This window comes from Camelus dromedarius, chromosome X, assembly GCF_036321535.1.
Source record: "Camelus dromedarius isolate mCamDro1 chromosome X, mCamDro1.pat, whole genome shotgun sequence".
NCBI classification, from domain to species: Eukaryota; Metazoa; Chordata; class Mammalia; order Artiodactyla; family Camelidae; genus Camelus; species Camelus dromedarius.
Window position 1 is genome coordinate 78277818 of NC_087472.1, and position 22007 is coordinate 78299824.

A 22007-nucleotide genomic window follows, 5' to 3' on the forward strand; every position below is an offset into this window, starting at 1 on the left:
GCCCATTGCAGGTGCGCGGCGTGAACGGCAGGGGGAGACAGAGACCGCCCAAGGCCAAGGCCAAGTGCCACTGCGGCAAGGCGCCCGCCCCTTTCTCCGCAGTATGGGGGGCTGGCCTCCGCCTTCAGGCTCCGGGCCGCTCCGCCCCGATCCGCAGCCACTGCCCTGGTGACGGTCGTGCGCACTGCGGGCTCCACTCCGCGGGACCAGGGTTCTTAACGTGAGGGAGTAGCCCTCCTCCCCTCCTCTTCCTCGCCTCCCCCGCCTCCTCCATCTTCTCCTCTATATTCATCTTCCTTTGATGTCTAGATGATGCGTAGATAAATAGAGGGTGTGTGTGTGTGTGTGTGTGTGTGTGTGTGTGTGTGTGTGTGTGTGTGTGTGTGAAGTTATTTATCCAAGCATTATTTGTAAAATAGGAAACTTGAAATCACAGTTGGAGAATAACAAATTAAGGAATCCAAGGGTAGACAGTCTTTCTAAAAATATTCGGAAACCTTTACAAATATTGTTTAGCAAGTCCAGGTAACATCATGGGAAAATGATTTTCATGTAATAGTAAAATGAACAATGCAAGAGACACGTGTAAAAATGTTAACTATACACAGAAAAGGTATGACAACCCAAACTCCCCCTAAATATGAATAATGATTTGGTACATGTGTGATAATGCTTTTCCAGATCTTGCATATTGATAGATTATATAGAAATGCATACAGAAAGAAAATGAAGCCTTCCCTTTTTACAAATAAAGGAAGCAAGCTGCATCCGGCGCTGTGGCTGGGCAGGAGGGGGAGCCTGGGCAGGGCTGGAGTTGGACAAGAGGGCTTCTCATTGATGCCACGTCAGCTGTCCCCCACCCTCAGGCCCTTGGATCTACCCTTACCCATCTCTGCAACCTGCCATTCTCTGCTCCCCTTCCCCTGTGCCTGCCCAGGTATCCCTGCCTTATGATCCCCACCCCCAACCACATCCCCCAAACCCCAAAATCTTACTCCATAGGCTTCTTGAAATAATCTCCTGTTAATATTTCTCTGCTCAAAATATTTAAGAATCTCTCAACTGATCTGGTGAATTGAAGAAATCTCCACGCCTGGCATTGGAAGCACTCACACTTCGGCCGGGGTTTAGGGATTCTCGGTAAGTGCTTCCTGGGGGGCAGCGTTCCATTCCCCAATCCTCCTGGCCCCGCTGATGGTACTCAGCAACCCATGCCCCTGGGTCCTGGGTCCTGAGCCCTGATGGGCAATACAGAGCACCTGGATGTGTTAACAGATGCCTTTGGTGTAATGGGTGCGATTGAAGTAAAAAGACACACAGGTGATGAAAGCAGCTCTCCTGCCCCTTTCCTGTTTACCCATTCCTGTCCCTCTGTAACCTTAAAAAACCTAATTATAGGTATGAGATGACTAAACAATTGAAACTAACTCCTGACTTATGCTGTCCTGAATGCACACCATGCCTTGCCTAACCTGTTGATTCTTTTCCTAGATTAAAATAAGTAAGAATGAAGAATTAAGCAGTTAAAGGATGACTAGGTCTCTACCCCCAACAGCCCCCTTGGCCATCCTGCAGGCAGATCACGAGGGCAAGATAACATCTGAAGAGAGAGTCAGCTATCTGCACGCAATGGAGAAGGATGCAGAACCCAACCTCCTGCCTCGACAAGTCACTGAGATTCTTCCCCCCATTTTTCCCTTTAAAAACTGTCATGGCCGAGCAGAATCTTCAGAGTTGGTCTCTGGACACGAGTCCTCTTTCTCCCCAGATTGCTGGCTTTTCTGATTAAAGCACCTTTTCTTTCTATTGACGTTTGCCTCCCGATTATTGGCTTTTGAGTGGTGAGCAACCGAACCTGAGTTTGGGAACAGTAACAACGCCAGGTACACATCAGGTGCTTAATACATTTGTCCTTTGATAACAGCGGGGCATTGGTTCCAGGAACCCCATGGAGACTGAAATCCTCAGGTGCTCAATTCCTTTATACAAAATTGTGTAGTATTTGCATATAACCTATGCACATTCTCCCGCATACTTTACATTACCGAACACAATGTAAAAACTATGTGAATAGTTGCTAGAGCGGCAAAATCAAGTTTTGCTTTTTGGAACTTTCTGGAACTTTCTTGCCTAATATTTTCCATCTTCGTTGGAACTCACAGGCACGGAAGACAATATTCATTAAATGGCCACCAGTATTTCAAAATATCAGCAAACCTATGAGCAAGGTTTTAAAATACACGTTTAATTTCAAACTGTATAATACATCTTATAGTCACTGTCAGACACTGCCCAGGCTATATATAGCCACTAAAAGTAAATTCCATTTGAGTATATCAGGCCTAGGATGGCAGGTGAAGAATTTGAATTCAGTCCTGACCCACACAGGTGCAAAAGGACAAACTTAGCATCTTCTGTCCAAATACGAAGGGGTGCTCTGTCTTCGCCCTTCTAACCCACTGGGGCAACAAAGAGTGGTCTCATGCTGTGCACAGGACCTGATTTACAGCTCTGGCTACAGTGGGGCTGAGCTGCTGGAAGAGCTGCCTTTTTGCCCGAAGCACACTGGCCTCTTGGGTCTGCGCTCCCTGGGGGATGGGGCCAAGTGGCCACAAACTAAACAGGAGAAGTGACAGTGAGAAATAGAAGCCACTCCTATTTGATTCCCCTCACTCCCCTTCTCCTCTCCTCCTACATTCTCTGCACCTGACATGTCCCTTCTCTTCCAGTTTGTCACTGTGACTGGAATAAATGGAAGGATGAGTCAGGACCTGGCTGTGCCCGAGGAGCCGGAAGGGTGGGGCTGGGTCTCTGGCTCCAACACTTCCTCTTACAAATTCGACCCCTGCCTTCAGCTGCTAGACAAGTGGCTGGGAGGAGGTGACCAAGTGGCCAAGAATCAACACTGGTAATTTTTTTCTCTTCCCCTCAACTTTCTTTGGCTGATATTTCTGTCCAGTGTCCCAGGCTGACCTGACACTCAGCCCCACTGTCCCAGCCTCCACCAGAACCTCCGTCCCCTACATGTCAAATTCTGATCCAGAATATTATTAGGATGTGAAATATATGTATCTCAACATCAAGAACACATGGTGTAAAGCCACAATATTTGGTTGAGTGCATAAAGGAGTGGGAAAAAAAACCCAAAGAGAAGTATTCATTTCGTTTAGAAATAAATTAAATTACTAACTTGCCTTTTATAATACACTCTTCTGTAACATTTTTTTAAAGTGTGTGTATGTAGATACCAGAAAAAAATAAATGAAAAGCTGATTTTAAAAAAAAAACACGGTGTTTCTCTGATAGTCAAAGTTAAGATTGAAATGGCATTTTTGAGGCTCATCTGTTTAAAAGAAGGAAACTAACATCCATCTGATCATTGTCATGTCCCTTTCCATCCCCATTTCTTATCATTTTTAATATAATCTAGGGTTTATGGTTCATACAATTATCAATATACTCTATAATAATTTTACATAATAATCTTTTTATTATATTTTTATTTTTAATTGAAGTATAGTTGCTTTACAATGTTGTGTTAGCTTCTGGTGTACAGCATCATGATTCAGTTATACATATATATCCTTTTTCATAGTCTTTATCATTATAGGTTATTAAAAATTATTGAATATAGTTCCCTGTGCTAAACAGTAGGACCTTGTTGTTTATTTTATAATATAATAGTTCTTTTGATCATATTTTGACATTTGGTTTTATAACAGGATTTAGAATTTTATAAACCATGATTATGTCTAATCTGCTTCAGGCCTCACTGCCAGGCCCTGCCAGGACTTGCACTGTTCAGTAGAAATATTTTGCAAGCCACATAAATAAATTTTCCTGTAGCCATTTTATAAAAAGTAAAAGGAAACAAGTGAAATTAATTTTAAGAATACGTTTCGCTTAGCCCAGTATATCCTAAATTACATTGTTTCAGCATGGAAACAATCTGAAATTATTAATGAGATATTATACATTCCTTTTTCATACAAAATCATTGAAATCCCACCTGTATTTTACACGTCTCAATCCCTGTGGCTAGTGGCTACAGTATGGGACAGAGAAAGTCTAGGAATTCTCCATTCTTTTACAGGCAGGATGAGGAATCTTGCATTAACTTAATTTAAAGATGAAACACCGGCATATCATTTTCAACGATGTCATCTTAGAGAATAAGTGTGTCTAGTCATAGAGCCATAATCATCACAGTTTTTCTTTCATACAGTGTGTTGAAAGAGAGAGCATAGCAGGTGTTTATGAACTATGTCAACTATATCCAATTATTTCATCACTCATCTTAACAACAGTGACCATTTATTAAGCACTCACCTCATGCCAGCTCATGTGTGTTTTATGAGCCTTCTGGAAGCACATTGTTGAGAACATGGGGCTCTGAAGCTTTCAATATCACAGAATGTTTTCAGAGCTGAAAGGCTCTCCGAGATCACTCAGTGCCAAGTCCTTCATTTTACAGGCTGAGAAAAGAGAAGTCACAAATGACCGGTCCAGGGCACACAGGAGAGGGACAGACATGAAGAAACCAAATCTTCTTAGTGTCCACCAGGGCTTCTTACACTGCTCTAGCCAACTACAAGATGTCAAATATAGGGAAGGAAATAGCATGTGTGGTTGATATTTGTTGCAACACAGCTGGATACTGGTAAATATCCTGATTTAAGATTAAAATCTTTTTCATTAAGAATCAGTGTCCTTCTGCTACTGTATAGCATAGGGAACTATATTCAACATCTTTTAATAACCTATAAAGGAAAAGAATCTATAAAAGAAAAGAAAAATAATAGATACAGATATAGATGTATACCTGAATCATTTTGCTGTACACCTGAAACTAACACAACATTGTAAATCAATAAATACTTCAAATTTTTTTTTAATGATTTAAAAAAAAGAACTTGGGGCTCTTGAGGCAAAATACCCATGGATTAATTTTGATTCAATCATTTACTGATGATGTAACTTTAAGTAAAGGCATGGACCACTCTAAACCTGCCTTGTCACCTGTAATATGGAGACAATAATAATGCCCATTGCGTGGTCATTGGGAGGATTGAATGAGGTAATTCTTATCAAGCCCTCACCCCATTGCCGGGCTCAGGCAGCCCCTCAGTGCATGGTCACCTGCTGCTACAGTACCCTACTCAGTCCTCATGACAATCCTTTCAGGTAGGTGTCAATACTTCAATTTGAGAGGTGAGGAAACTAGGATTAGGTAGCTTTTCTGAGGTTATAGGGGCTGTAAGACAATGAAATTGGTTTTTAAACCTCTATTACTCTCACCCAGAATCCAGGATTATAACTCCCATGATACGCCCCCCGTCTCCATTCTCATCGTGAGCTACATACGCTGAGGAATTGGTTACATATGATTTGAGATCCATTTACTACAAGGCTTCTTACTAGGTTTTAATTAAAAAGCTGAAGATAAGTAAGTAATTGTGGGTTCTGTTCGTCGTGGGTTTTGTCCAGCAAAAGTTCCACCGCAGAAGAACGAAATTACTCAAGACTTTATCAGGTCACGAGAGTGAGAGGGAGCTGGAGACTGACTACCCAAGCTCCTGAAAAGCTCTTGTATTTATTGAGAAGAGTCAAACAAAGAGTCAAAGTGAAATAACGTCATAGGAATGAGTAAGGGGCATGGTGTACGTGCAGGGATGCAGGTCAGCAGTTTCAGTTCGTGAACAACAGAAACATTATAATCTTAATTTATACTTAGCGAGAAGGTTACAATATTGATATTTACAAATGGTTATTTTAAGCCTCAAACAATCATGAGCAAGGTTACAGTGTTCCAAATAATTGACAATGAAAACCCAGGCCACCACAGAGGCTCCATACTATGATCAGAAATCGTCTAAGCACGCGAAGCAGCCCAGCTGTTCCCAGCTAAGGGTTAAGCCACAGTTTTCTGTGAGCAAAGGCAGCCTGCACTGTCTGCCTACGCCTGATGAGCGAAGCACGTCCTGCCGGTTAGGGCAGGGGACGAGTTATGGTTTTCCATAAGCACAAGCAGCCCTGAATCTGTGACCTCGAACTAAGCAAAGCGACCAAAGCATGTCTCTGCTTTTTACGGCAAGGAGACAGTTTGTAGCAGTTTTCTGCTAGCAAAGCAGCTTCAAGGCAACTGAGGTAAATTCCATAGATAAGGTGGTGACTGGTATTGAGAGTTTATTTTTTTATGCTCTTAGACATTTTGCTTTGAAATAGCAGTATAATGACAAATATAGAAAGCATTGGTTTTGATTATACATTTCTTATGTGTTTACATAAAGACGAGAATATGATTTGGTAAAGCAATCATTACAATATCAAAGTTTGTTAACCCAAGTTTGTGCTCCCACAAGTAATGGCAGAAACTTTGGGGGAGCAAAGGACTCTGGAAATTAAATAGAACAATTAGAAGTCATTTTTATTGGCAGGACTTTGGGATACATTTTTTGAAAATGTGAATGGCTGTATAACTTCTTCTGTTCATAAATGGATGTCAATTGTTTATGAGAGTAAACAGAACAGCATAAGGCATTTTAAAAAGGCATTCGTATTCTCATTACCCTGATAAAATCCCCAGACTTTTAAAATATATATAAATATACATGTATATATAGTATTATGCATATTCACATATATATACATATATATATGTAGACTGACAACAGAGAAACAGACCAATAGAGAGAGTACATGTAAAGATGGAACTGGAGAAATAGTGTGTGTATATGTGTGTAAATATTTACAATATCCGGACCAGCTGGAGATGCCCTCCTGTGTGTCATGGTCGGTCCTTCCCTGACTTGACCGGGTTTGGAGTTAGCCTGGGGTGGGCAGCCCATGGGAAGGGGGGACAGCAGGGCTGGGAGATGCACTGCAGAGACCATCGGGAGGGACCGAGCTAGTCCGGGGAGCAAGTGTCACCTGAGATCCCCACATGCACTTGCTGTCTGAGGACATCAGGTCCCTGTGGTGTGACCTGTGTTTCTTTCCAAGTTACTGGCAGGCAGCCCTTGGCTCTATCGGTCTCTCTCCCCTCCCTGCTACAAGCCATTGGCTAGTCCTTTAGGGATCCAGGTTTTCAGACCCAGGGTCCTGCACACTTTTTGTGGCTTCCCTACCCCTGCCCATACTTTTGCCATTTTCTTAGCCCCCTTGAGGACTAAAAAAAAGTCGAGGATTAGTTTGAGGGTGCTATCTGTGTTCTGCCAGGACCCTGACTGGCAGGATAGAAATAGCCTAAAAGTATTCTTATTACTCACATTCCTTTCTCAGGTGCATTCCACATATCTATCTTAGTATATTATGTTGTCATGACGCAACTGGTTTTTTCAGGTTCTACATTTACTACTGCACTATTTAACGTCTGTGTCCTGAAAGTGTGCCCTGGGTCAATAACATCTACTGTCCCGAGGTACTCCGGAGAGTACCACCCTAGTGGCCTTAGTCTTGGAGGAAATACCCAAGTCCTGGCATGTGAGAGCAGTTGGCATGAGTAGAGGGCCTTTTGCTCGGACATCTCATAGCAGAACCACAGGATTATGGCCTCCTGTGTTCAGACTAGCTTTAGGCCAACAGTTGTGAATGTCATCATGAAAATGAGGTGATGTCATGATCTTCCACGTTTTGATTGGCATCTCTCTACCAGCCATCGCGAGATTTGTAGTTTCAGCCCTTTCCCTTTTTTCTCAGCTTCAGTCTCCTTGCTATTGTTATTTGAATATTTCGCTGCTTTTACAGCAACGTTAACCTCATCTAGCTACTAGGATGTAAGCCCCAGAGGGCAGGGTCTTCATTTTGTTTGTTTGTTTGTTGTTTTATTCCTATACGGTTAACACTATATGGTAGTTGCTCAATTAAATTCATTGGATTTTGAAAAAATAAACATTTTGTTCCTTTTATCTGAACAGTATTACAGCATGTTGCTTTAACATAACTTACTTAAACAAAACCGTATATACAGGGTTTTCTATATTTAGGGGTCTATTGTGAATGATATTTTCATTAAATTTTAAACATACAGTTTTTAGTGATACTGAGTAACTCTTAAAGGAAAAATTCTGAGACATGAGGCTAACATGCTAAATGCCATGAACATTGGTGTGATAAATGATAAGTATCGTCAAACTGCTTTCCAATAGGGACTTTAAAGACACCATAGCAATGCTAGACTAAAACACAAGTGATTTTAAAAATATGTTTTAAAGATTTCCTTACAAATATAATCAACACACAATCTCCTTTGCTTCCTTTTCTTTGTCTTTTTTTTCCAGCAGAAGGCTGGCTTGTCAAGCATTTGGGATGTCAGAGTAGGTGTCCAGCTACTCTGGAACCTAACAATAGACTAAAGACATAACATTGAAGTTGCATATTCATACTTAGATACTTAAGAGGCAGGAGAAGACCTTTCCAAAGTGAATTTTAGACAGTTCATTCTTGAACATATAGATAACTTGCATCTCAGAGATTTGAGAAAGCTCATTAATATTACTATGAAACTTATGGGTAGCAGGGAATAATTGCAAAAAATGCGCAACCTCTTGTTACAAACTGCAACCGTGCTAGCAGTTTGTACCGTATAAGGATCCAAAAGAGAACTCCAGTATGTCTTCTCTATAGACTGACTAGCTAAGCCAGGAGATTGAAATGTATCTACATTATATTGATAAGGAAAACAAAACAAAAATTTTCAATACCCAAGGCCATTGGCCAATATTAGAATCACAAAAAGAGACACAAGGCAATATTATGTGTGTGTGGATAAATATAAGTAAAAATGCACAGCATCTGCTATGAAATACTCTTATCAAAATATCACACCTGAATCTGATCAAGCCTCTAATACTTGTTTATAAGAAATCTGGGGTCCAGAGGTATATATTGTAGGACACAATGGAGTTGCAGTGAGCTAAATCCAGAATGTGAAATTCTCAGACAAGTGATGAGGATGCTTCAACAAATGAAATACAAGAATTAAAAAAAAGGATGGGGGGGTGTTATTGATGAAAAGATACTTACGAATCATATCAACCAAATGCAGTGCGGACAACATTAGATTCTCATTTGAGTAATCTAGTTGTAAATAAGACACTTATGAGGCAATCTGGGAAATTTGAACATTGATAATATTAAAGGGTTTTTGGTAAATTTTTAAGTGTGATAATGGTATTGTGGTTATGTTATTAAAGAAAGAGTCTTTATGCTTTAAAGATATATAATATAGTATTTATCTATAATATGATATGGTGTCTGAGACTTACTTTTGAATATTCCACTGGGGGAGCTGAAGTACAGATAAAACAAATTTAGTTGTATGTTGATAATTGTTGAAGCTGGGTGATAGATACGTGAGGGTCAATTTACTAGTATTTTTCTTTTATATAGGATTGAAAATCTCTATAATAAAAATACATTATTTATTTATTAATAAAATAACAAACATGTTTAAAAGTAGTTTTCAAGATAATGCATAATACTGGAGATTTTTGTCATAATGTTGGGTGTTTTGCCAAAACCGTAAGCTGGGAATATATGTGCAAAAAACATCAAAAGTGATAGAGGCTGGGAGAGGGAAGGGTACAGCTCAGTGGTAGAGCACGTGCTTAGCATGCAGAAGGTCATGTGTTCAATCCCCAGTACTTCCATTTAAAACAAACAAACAAACAAACAAACCTAATTACCTCTCCACGCTGGATAAAAAAAGAAAATAGCTTTAAAAAAAGAGAAAAAAAACTGATAGAGGCTGAGAGGTTGCATTATAAATGGTCTTTTCTGTATTTTAATTGTTTGCAATGATTGGATATTACTTTTTATCATTAGAAATATTAAAATAAGTAAATTAAGATATATTTCCAAGGATATTTAATGCAGGCCTTTGAAATGGTAAATAGGGGGGAAATTCAATAAGGGAATGATTCAATAAATTATGATACAGACTTGTGTCATAATGGAATAGTATGCAGCCATTTAAAAGGATAGATCTTGATGAATTTCCCTGCTGTGTATGTAACAAACCCACAGCCAACATCATACTCAAAGGTAAAAAGGTTGAAAGATTTTCCTCTAAGATCAGGAGCAAGACAGAGGTGCCCACTCTGACCACTCCTATTCAATATAGTACTGGAAGTCCTAGACTGAGCAATCAGGCAAGAATAGAAATAAAAGGCATCGAAATCAGAAAAGAAGAAGTAAAATTGTCTGTTTTCAGATGATATGATGTTATATACAGAAAATCCTCAACATGCCACCAAAAAACCCACTAGATCAACACATTCAGTAAAGTTGCAAGATATAAAATCAATATACAGAAAACAGTTGCATTTATATACATTAATAACAAAACATCTGACAAAGAAAGAAGACAACCCATTTACAATACCATCAGAAACAATAAAATACTTTGGAATAAATTTAACCAAGAAGGTAAAAATCTGTACACTGAAAACTACAAGACTTTGGTGAGAGAAACTGAAGAAGACATAAACAAATGGAAAGGCGTCCTGTGTTCACAGATTGAAAGAATTAATATTGTTAAAATGTCCATATTACCCAAAGCCATGTAAAGATTCAATGCAATTCCTATCAAAATTCCAATGGCATTTTTCACAGAAATAGAAAAAACAATCCTAAAAGTTGTATGGAGACACAAAAGACCCTGAATAGCCAAAGCAATTCTGAGAAAGAAGAACAAAGCTGGCGGCATCAAACTTCCTGACTTCACATTATACTACAGAGCTATAGTAATCAAAGCAGTGTGGTACTAGCATAAAACTAAACACAGAGACCACTGAAACACAACAAAGGGCCTAGAAATCATCTCCCACATGTACACTCAACTAATACTTGACAAGAGAGCCAAGAACATCCAAAGGACAAATAAATGATGAAAGAATGAAATTGGACCCCTATCTTACACCACTCACAAAAATAAACTCAAAATGGATTAAAGACTGAAACGTAAGACCCCAAACCATAAAATTTTTCAAAGAAAACAGCTCCTTGACTTTGGTCTTGGCAGTTATTTCCTGGATATGACAGCAAAAGCACAAGCAACAAAAGCAAAAGTAAATAAGTGGGACTCCATCAAACTAAAAAGCTTCTGTATAGCAAAGGAAACCATCAACTAAATGAGAAGGCAACCTATGGAATGGGAGGAAATATTTGCAAATTATATATATGATAAGAGGCTGATATCCAAAATATATAGAGAACACATAAAACTCAATAGCAAGACAATAGCAACAAAAACAAAAACAAAATATTCTGATTTTAAAATGGGGGAGAGGAAATGAAGAGATGGTTTTCCAAAGAAGACATCAAAATGGCCAACAGGTACATGAAAAGATGCCCAACATCACTAACCATCGGGGGAGTGGAAATCAAAATGACAGTGAGATAGCTCACACCTGTCAGAATGGCCATCTTCAAAAAGGCAAGAGATAACAAGTGTTGGCGAGGGTGTGGCGAGAAGGGAACACTAGTGCACTGTTGGTGGGAATGCATATTGGTATAGCCACTGTGGAAAACAGTGTGGAGTTTCCTCAGAAATTAAAAATAAAACTACCATATGACCCAGCAATTCCACTTCTGGGTATGTATCCAAAGGAATGGAAATCAGGATCTCATAGAGAGAGCTGCATATGCCAAGATATGGAATCAGCATAAGTGTTCACCATCAACAGATGAATGGATGAAGTACATGAGATTATATATACACATACACACAGAGGAATACTACTCAGCCATTAAAAAGAATGAAAACTTGTCATTTGCAACAACATGGACAGACCTGGAGGGTATTATGCTTAGTGAAATCAGTTAGACAGAGAAGGACAAATACTGTATGGCATCACTAGTATGTGGAATCTAAAAAAGTCAGACTCAGAGAAACAGTACAGCAGTGTTTACCATGGGGTTGGGAGTAGGGGAAATGGGGGAGATATTGGTCAAAGGCTACAAACTTCCAGTTCTAAGATGAACAAGTTCTGGGCTCTAAGGTACAGCCTGGTGATTATAGCTAATGATGCTGTATCATATATTTAAATGCTACCTAGAGAGTAGATCTTAAATGTTTTCACCACAAAAAAAGAAATGGTAATTATGTGACAGGATGGAGGCAGTAGCTAATGCTATGGTGGTAATCAGTTCACAAAAGATGAATGTATCAAATCAACAGGTTGTATACCTTGAACTTTTACCATGTTATGTGTCAATATATCCCAATAAAGCTTGGGAGAGGGTAATCCTGCTTAGGAGGGATGAAGAAGGGCTTAAAGAAAATCATGAAGTACAATTTATAGGGCAAAAGTTTGATGCATGTCATTACATTTCAAAAGTATTTCCGTTCAATTAAGGGAACCAGAGACCAAGTTAATAGACGTATAAAAAATTGGGAGAAGATATCTGAAATGTCCAACACCAACCAACGTTTATACTTAGTATATACAAGAACTCCTGCAAATCAGCAACCACAATAAAAGGTAGGAGCTCTGATAGAAAACTAGGGAAGGAAGATGACAGGCAGTTCACAAGCGAGATGGTAAGAAACATATGAAGAGATATTTGACCTCATTAACATTTAGAGAAATTCAAGTTAAAACAACTATGATATATTATTTATACCCACAAGTTTATCATAAATTGGAGAGCTAGGTCATGTCAAGTTTTGGCAGGGATGAGGGGACAGAGGAACTCCATGCCCAGGGGGTGACAGCAGCCCTTTGAGAGTGCCATCTGGCACTACTTTTTTTTTTTAATTGAAGTATAGTCATTTACAACGTGTCAGTTTCTGGTGTACAGCTCAACATTCCAGTCGCTGGCACTACTTTAAGTAAAACTAAATCCTATGACTTAGGAATCTGAATCCTAGGCAAGTATCCCTGAGCAAATCTTGTCCTCAAAGGGAACACAGATGAGTACATATATTTGTTTGGCAGCAGCCTGGGTATCTGACACTGGTGGACAAAGACTGACAAGGACTAGGTAATATGGATGGATCTTGAAAACACGCTTCACAAAGCAGAACGAATCCAACAAACTGTTTGACCAACACCATTTGCATTCATCTTTTAATTAATAAACTTTATGATTTTTTCTTTTTTTAATTTCATGTTTATTTATTTATCTTTTTTGGGGGAGGAGGGTAATTAGGTTTACTTTTTCTTTTAGAAGAGGTACTGAGGATTGGACTCAGGACCTTGTGTATACTAAGCATGTGCTCTACCACTTAAGCTATACCCTCCCCCCAGATTTTATGATTATTATTATTATTGCAGTTTTAGGTTTGCAAAAACTTGATCAGCTCATACAGAGTTCCCCATATACTCCATCTCTCCATGGCTCACCGTTTCCCTTGTTGACAAAAGTTCAATTAACAAGCAAGTTAAGAATTAAAAAGGGGAATTTTATTTGAGCCAAACAGGATTATAAGCCTGGAAACAGACTCTCAGAAGGCTCTGAGGACTGTTCTGCCTGTTAGAAGTTGAAGGCTTAGTCACGCACATTTCTGAGACAAAAGGTCATACATCAAAATGACATATTGATATTTTAATAAAGTTCACCAAGGATACATAGTCCAGATAAGCATGTATAGAGTGATCAGGAAGTCACCATGATCCATTACAGAGTTTGGAAAGAAGGCTGTTATTTTAAGAAATTGCATTGCCGGCATCAGAAGAAAGGAAAAAAAATAGATTTTTATGGTCAAGCAGGCACTCCCATCTTTTAGGTGCTCTGGTTAATGTGTCATGAAGATGCACTCTGCACATTAGGGGTGGAGGGAGGTGGCCCAAACAAACACAGAGAGGGAATTTGATGTTTCATTTTTCTTGTCCTGCCTTCAAATATCCATTTTATTTCATCACCCCTATTATTAACCTCTTGCATTAGCAAAGAACATTTCTTACAATTCGCAAGCTAATGCTGATACATTGTTAACTAAAGCTAACTTGAGGGTTTACCCTTTGTTTCGTGCAGTTCTATGGATTTGGACAAATGTAGCATGACGTATCTAGCATTGCAGTATCATACAGAACAGTTTCACAGCCCTACAAATCTGCTGTGCTCCATCTAGTCCTCCTTCCCCAACTCCATGAAACTCTTTTACCAACCACTGATCTTTTTTACTATAATTTTTTTAACATTTTTATTATGATAAAGAAAATGTAAAATTTACCATCTTAACCATTTTAGGGGTACAGTTCAGTCGTGTCAAGTACATTCACCTTGTTGTACAACAGATCTCAAGAACTCTTTGATCTTGCAAATTTGAAACCCTGTACCCGTTAAACAACTTCCCACTTCCACCTCCCCCAGCCTCTGGTAACCACATTTCTACTTTCTGTTTCTATGAATTTGACTACTTCAGATACCTCATAAAAGTGGAACCATGCAGTATTTGTCTTTCCACATCTGTTTATCCATTCATCCATCACTTGGGTTACTGCTACCTCTTGGCTGTTGTGAATAGTGCTGCTATGAACATGGGTGTACATGTCTTCATTTTTTCGCCTTTTCCAGAATGTCATATGGTTGGAATCATACAGTATGCAGCCTTTCCAGACTGGCTTCTTCCACTAAGCAATGGGCATTTAAAGTTCCTCCATGTCTTTTCATGGCTTGATAGCTGGTTTCCTTTTATTGCCGAATAATATTCTAGTGTGTGGATGTACCATAGTTTGTTTCTCCATTCACCTTTTGAAGGCCATCTCGGTTGCTTCCACTTTTCAGCAATTATGAATAAAATTACTGTAAACATCCCTGTCCAGGTTTTAGCGTGGACATACATTTTCAGCTCATTTGGATTAATACCTAGGAACACAATTGCTGGGCTATATGGTGGCACTATATTTAGCTTTGCAAGAAACTGCCAAATTCTTCCAATGGGGCTGTACTGTTTTGCATTCCCACCAGCAGATGAGAATTCCTGTTGATCCATATCCTCACCAGCATTTGGTATTGTCAGTATTTTGGATGTTAGCCCTTCTGATAGGTAGGTAATGGTATCCCACTGTTGTTTTCAGTTGTAATTTCCCAATGACATATGATGTTGAGCATCTTTTCATATGCGTATTTGCCATCTGTATATCTTCTTGGTGATTAATATTCTGTGGGGGATCAGTGATTGGACTCTCCTGGGGGGGCGGGGGTCAGTGATTAGTGGACTTCAGACTTCACTGGGCAAGGATCTATGCAGCTATTTGCTGTCTGTTGGGTCAGAGGTAGGAGTCCCTGATATCCGTCCTTAGGTGTCTATTGAGTCAATGATTTGCGATCTGTTGGTGTCACGGGTTGGTGTCTGTAAGAGTCAGGAAACTGGAGTTCTCTTGCTTTAAAGGAACTGAAGGCCTGTGACAGTTGCTGATTGAGGGAAATGTGTAGGTGAACGATTGGGAGGCTTTGGAAGTCAATGATTGTGGTTGTCTGTAAGGTAGTGATTAGGGGGTGGCGTCTGGGATGTGGATGCTCTGGAGGGGTCAATGGTTAGGGTCTATATGTCTAGTGACTACAGGGTGACTTATGTTCCGTATGGTCTGTATGGGGCCTTAGTCTTATGAAATCCATGCCTTTTAGTGATTGTCTGTACTTAAGAGGGTTGAGGGTCAAACCAGTGGGCTTCCTGGGGGACACAGAAGAGGCAATTCTGGATCAGTATTTGTTCATCAACAGCAGTGATTCGGAGCCTCTGGAAATCAGCAGATGGAGCATTCTTGGTGGTTATTTACTGGGTGTGCAGTGAGTCAGTGATTCACAGCCCCAAAATGTCAATGACTGCATCTCTGGGATTTAGTTATTGAGAAATAGAATGTATAACCCCTGTTGGGACCCAGGGCACGCTGCCCCAGAATATGCCTCAATGGCATATTGATTACTCTGAATTAACGTTACTTGAGAAATGGACAATGCAAGAGGAACACGTTGGCCCTCCTTTCTGTCTCCCGGAAAACAGGAAATAAATCTCCCATGTGAAAGGTACACTCTCTACCTCTGGAGGTAGCAGGACACCCTTATTGTCAGAGACAGGGAATTTGGGCCAAGATATCTATACAAACAAACCCTGTTATGCCTTTCATTTACTACCCCAAGCCCAAACTCTGTTTAGATTCTTTACTAATTAAGCACCCCAAACCCAGGTTTCTTTGTCTTGTCAATTCCTCATAGAAATCCCTCAGGGAAATTTATTGTTTCTTTGTCTACAAAGTATAAAATCTGCCTGTTTTAGCCACTTCTTAGGTCCTATTTCTATAAGAGCTCCGTGTACATGAATTAAACTTGTTTCTTTTTCTCCTGTTAATCTGTCAATTTTATTATTAGTCCAGCCACAAGAACTCAAGAGGGGTGGGGGGGAAATTCCCCCTTCCCTGACACCCCAAAACATCTACAGCAATTTCTTTGTTGTGGGGAGCCATACTGTTCATTGTAGGCTGTTTAGCAGAATCCCTGGCTTCTTCTTCCCATTAGATGCCAACAGCACCATCACTCCCTCAATGTAAAAACCAAAAAGTACCTCCTGACATTGCCTAATGTCCCTTGGCGGTGCTGAGGAGGCAAAATTGCCCCCTGTTGAGAATCGTTGGTCTAGAAATAAGGCCAAAGAATGGCACTGCATATAAATGATTAAATTGACATCATAATGATAGAGAATGTCAGATCGGATATATGAACGACGTACAGCGATGTCCAGTTGAGAGAGGAAATACTTAACATGAAATGGAAAGCTTGAAAATAACGAAATGGAAGAAGTTTTTTCTTTGTAAGCACATTAGGTCTCGTTATGCAGCTCACCACTGCCCTGCACATCCCAGTGGAGTGGTGACTGGATTTCTAGAGGTTAAAGGTCATGGGAATTCAGTTCTAAAATACAGAGGAGGATAATGGTGGGGCATAGTTGATTCAGGATGAGCGTGTGGTTGATGGGAAAGCGTGGAGTCTTAGCAGATGTTTTGTGTTGAGGATGTCTGTGAAGAGCCAAGCATCCCTGCCCCAGTGAGGTTTGGGGCTGGTGGCAGGTATTGCTGCTTTCTTCTATTATTTTTGCTTGTATAAAACTTAACGCATCACTCAATAAAAAACGTAAAAAAAAAATTAAACAAAACAAAACAAAACTTAAGGCAGACATCTGCTTCTGGCAGGATGGAGTAAAGAGCTCACTCCTCGCTCCCAAAAGCAACTTAGGGTTGCTGAGAAAAAAACTGTCAAAAACAACCCTTTCAGTGTTCTGGAAACTGACCAAACGCATTCTGCAAACAAGTGTTTTATTCATCAAAACTGCTAGACTGTGGCTCGTAACAGTGCAGTTTGTGGTGGGTTTTTTCCATGTGGCTCCCCTCCCTCTTTCAGCGCTGCTGATGGAGTCGTTCAACCAGGGCAGGGGCCAGCCAGGGAAACACAGTCTTCAGTGCAGCCGCTGGAGATGGCTAGCATGATTGGGAGCATGGCTGGTTTAAGTGGCTATCTCAGCAGCAACCACACGTAGGGGGCCGGCAGAGCCATTAGTGGGACCTTACAGCCTGTTTGGGGCAAGTAATGGACTGGTCTGCCGGGAGTTTAATGAGGAGATCTGGGTGATGGGACATCCATAGGGGGCTTGATAAACTACTTTAGGCAGACAGGCGCCTTTGCGCATGTGCAGCAGAGATCAAAACAGACGCAAACCATCCACCTATCTATCTCTGTCTTACTGAGCCCGTGTTCGCACAGAGGAGACAATGAGCAAGCCCAGTGAGAAATAAAAGCCAGGGCAGACTTGTAAAAGGCTTGAGGTTTGCATGTACTCTCTGGCAGCTAAGCAAGTCAAACATGGCTTGACATGTTTTTGCACAACACTAAGCTGTACAGACATGGGGAGGTGACCCCTAGAAAGCCAGTCTTAAGTATAAGAAAAAGAAAAAAATCGGAGCAGAGACATCAGTGGCTGCCCGCTGCAGGGGAGACAGAGGTCACAGATTTGGTTCAGCTATAAAACCTGGACAAAATGCATGGACCAGCTATTTGAGGGCTCTGAAAAGTAGAGTGGCAAAAGACCGGGGAAGAAGACAAGAATCTGAAGTATCACTGAAACAGTGGCGAGTTTACCTTTTTCATTCTTCCAGTATTCTCCAGCCAGAACTAAACGCAGGGTGAAACCGGAAGCGAGCGCTGTGGTGCAGAGAGAGATCCAGAAGCCCCTTAGTTCTGGCTTCAGGAATAGGAAAGAGAATGTCCAATGCTCAGAGTGTGGAAATTCCCCACTATTTTTATTTTTCTGTTTATTTTCTCTGGTCTCCTGTGTCCAGGACCCTAAGCAATCTCATGGTGGCATCAACAGTGGCCAAAGACCTCAGAGGAGCCAAAACTGAGGGAAGGGAAGCTTCCTCTCCAGTAAGTGGAGCTGTGGTCCCAGGAGGGTGGGGTCTCCCTCCCTCCCTTGAGGGAAGAACTTGGCATAAAATTATGAACTCCAGGGGTCAGTAAACTTTTCCCAGAAAGGGCCAGGCAGTAAATATTTTAGACTTTGTACACCACACAGTCTCTGCGCAGCTACCCAACTCTGCCATTATAGCAGGAAAGCAACCAATGCGTGAACAAGTGAGTGTGGCTGGTTCCAATACAACTTTACTTACAAAAATAGGCAGTGAGCGGGTTTTGGCTCACGGGGCTATAGTTTGCTGGCCTCTGCCACAGAGGAATGGAAATTTATGTGTACACCAAAACCTGTACATCGATGTTTACAGCAGCTTTATGCATAATTGCCCCAAACTGGAAACGACCCAAATGTCCTTCAGTGAGTGAATGTATAAACAAACTGTGATAGATTCATACAATGAAATATACATCTCCTGCTGAGTATTGCTACTCAGTAATAAAAAGGAATGGACCATCGATACGTACATCAACATGGATGAATCTCCAAGTATTATGCAGAGTGAAAGAAGCCAGACTCAAAAGGTTACATACTATAACCTGAGCAAAATTTCCTGATGATTCTGTTTATATGGCTTTTTGGTAAAAGCGTAAGTATAGGACAGAGAACAGATCACTGGTTGCCAGGGACTGGGATGAAGGGGAGGTTTGATTACAAAGGAGCAGCATAAGAGAGTGTCCGGGGGGCTTGAAACTGTTCTGTATACTGATTTAGGTGTACTGTATACTGATTTTGGAATCAATATATGTGTTACTCACTGAACTACACACTAAAACAAGTCAATTTTACTGTATGTAAATTTTAAAGTAATATTTTTGCATGTGGAAAAAATAAATTCCAAATAGACTAAACTGCTGGCTGTAAAAATGTCAGAATATAGAACATGGGATGAAATTTGAGGACGTTATGCCAAGTGAAATAACACAGTCAAAAAGACAAATACTGTATGATTCAACTTATATGCGGTACCTAGAGTAGTCAAATTCATAGACACAGACAGCAGAAGGTTAGTGCCAGGGGCTGGTGGAGGGGAAAATGGGGCATTGGTGTTTAACAGGTACTGAGTTTTAGTTTTGCAAGATGAAAAAGTTCTGGAGATTGGTTGCTTGCACAACCCTGTGAAAATACTTGGCACGACTGAACTATACACTTAAAAATGGTTAAACTGCTAAATGTCAGGTGTGTATTACCACAATTCATTTTTTTTTAATTTTTAGATTTACCGGACAACAATATTGTGAGGGTACTTGATAGAGGCCACATTGCTAGAAACAATATACTAAGTTCAGTTAACATTGACTCCAGATTTTACTCACTATGAAATACTGGAAATACCTCAAAATTCTGAGTAAAATTCACAAGTTTCAATTCTGATCCTTCCTCTTTTTAGGTGTAAGAATAGGAAGAAGTTACTTCATTTCCACTCATCTTATCTAAAAGAACAGTATGAAAATTCTTATCGGTAAATGCAAAGATATTTTTAAACAAAGAGTACAGAGAATTTACCATCAATGTTCTGGGCTTGAGGAAAATATGCAACAAAATTCTCTAACCTTAGAACAGAAATCTCAAAATAGGAGGAAAACAGTAACGAGCAAAGAGTTTTGCATCGTTTTTGCATGAAATGGAAGATGATTGGGCATTTAAGATAAATATTCTCTACTATAAGGGAAAAAACAATAATAGCCCAGGACTTGAATATTTTTATTAAAGTAAAATAAAATATAAATACAGGCCACACAACACAAAAGTATAGCTTAATGGTTTATTATAAGGCAAACAATCTTGTAACCACTACTGAATTCAAGAAAGAACTTTGTCACTCACCTCAGAAGCCCCACCCAATTTCAACCCACCAACCATCACCCTGACTTTATGGCAATTACTTCCTTGAATTTCTTTATCATTATATCACACAGGTGTACATTCCAAACATTGTAGTTTAGAATTTAGTCTTGCCTGTTAAGAAACATTGTTAGATTTTGATGTCTCTTTTCGTCTCAAGTTTGTCACTCAAGTCTGGATTTTCCACAGCCTAGATTTGGGTGGTTGCCCACGTGTGGTGCAGTGTATAAAAAACCTACACTACTACTCCTTTGTGTGTCTCTTGTACTTTCACACTGCTACCACACTCACTTCTCACACCAGACATGTGGGTGTTTCCCCCCTACACACATACGAAGCAATTCTCTGTGACACCAGCTTTCCCACAATTTCACTCAATTCTGACACTACCTACCTGAAGATAGTATCAGATCCCACAGGCTCAGTCCTATGAGACTTCAGATGTCAGTTGCATGTCCAAGCCATTGTGCTTCTGACCAACTAGCTATAGATCAGAGGTTCCTATGACCCAAACCTCAGATTCAGTTAATTCGCTAGAGAAGCTCACAGGAAACTAGTTTACTCATTGTTTACCAGTTTATTTTTAAAAGGATATGATTAAGGATACAGATGAACAGCCGGATGGAAGGGGTATGTAGATCAAGGTATGTGTGAAGGCGAGATTCCCTGCCCTCTCCAAGTGTGCCACTCTCCCAGCACGTCCACGTGTTCACCAACCTAGAAGCTCTCCAAACCCTATACTTTCAGGATTTTTATGGAGGCTTCATAACGTAGCCATGATTGACCATGAACCCCATTTCTAGCCCATCTCCTCTCTCTGGAGAATGGGGGTAGGGCTGAAAACGTCACGCTTCTAAACAAAACTTGGTATTTCTGGTGACCAGCCCCTATCCAGGAACCCACTTAGAGTCACCTCATTCAAACAAAAGATACTGCTGTCACCCAGGAAATTCCAAAGGATTTAGGAGCTCTGTGTCAGGATCCAGGATAAAAGACCAAGTGTGAGAACAAAAGATGCTTCAAGTGCTCTCATCACTTAGGAAATTGCCAGGGCTTTAGGAGTTCGGTGTCAGAAACTGAGGGCAGAGACCTATACATATATATTTTTTTCTGTTATTTCACATGCAGTGCAGCATACTTTCCTGTTCTCTGTTTCCTGCAAACGGGCATCTGGATGCAGAGGCCATATCTGATTGAGGTTTGATCTCTTTAGCAAGACTTCAGGTAGCAGCATGTCTTCTCATCAGGGGCACATAATGTCAGATTGTCATTCTTTTTGTGATGTTAGCAGCTGAGATGCTCAGAGCCTAGATCCACCATTCATTAGTCGTTGTGAAATGGTGATACTCAAACTCTAACAATTCTTTCCCATTTATTAATTGCGATACTTTTAGCAAGGTGCTTTCACTCATCTGTCATTTGGTAACCGATGCTACAGTTCCCATAGGAAAGGCAGGATAAATGATTTATTCTTTTCCTTTTATTGACCAGTTTTCGAGAAAATGATTTGATTCCCTATCACCCTCCAAAGGTTACTACTTTATTAAAGATCATTGTGAATTTGTTAATCTGAACATATTAGATGGGTTTCAGTCAAATCGCAATTATTATCTCCTTGAAGCTCAAATTGTCTCATCTGTGGCCAGTGGAAGATTCCTAAAGCTGGTTCCCAGGTCCTTTGGCCCTGACCCTAGTAAGCCTTGAACACTTCCTCACCATCTGCTATGATGACAAGATTCCAGAGTCATCTTGTACA

General features: G+C 40.3%; 1 long non-coding RNA gene across 2 annotated transcripts; it reads left to right on the forward strand.

Annotated features, from left to right (window-relative positions):
* The first annotated feature begins 144 nt into the window (after window positions 1-144).
* LOC116150931 (uncharacterized) lies at window positions 145-1865 on the forward strand. 2 transcript variants are annotated; one of them, XR_004134772.2, is made up of 3 exons: window positions 145-220; window positions 1053-1140; window positions 1492-1865. It is a non-coding gene; the product is annotated as an uncharacterized LOC116150931 (long non-coding RNA). The 2 variants fall into 2 exon arrangements; XR_004134773.2 differs by lacking the exon at window positions 145-220 and adding an exon at window positions 338-937.
* Window positions 1866-22007: the final 20142 nt, after the last annotated feature.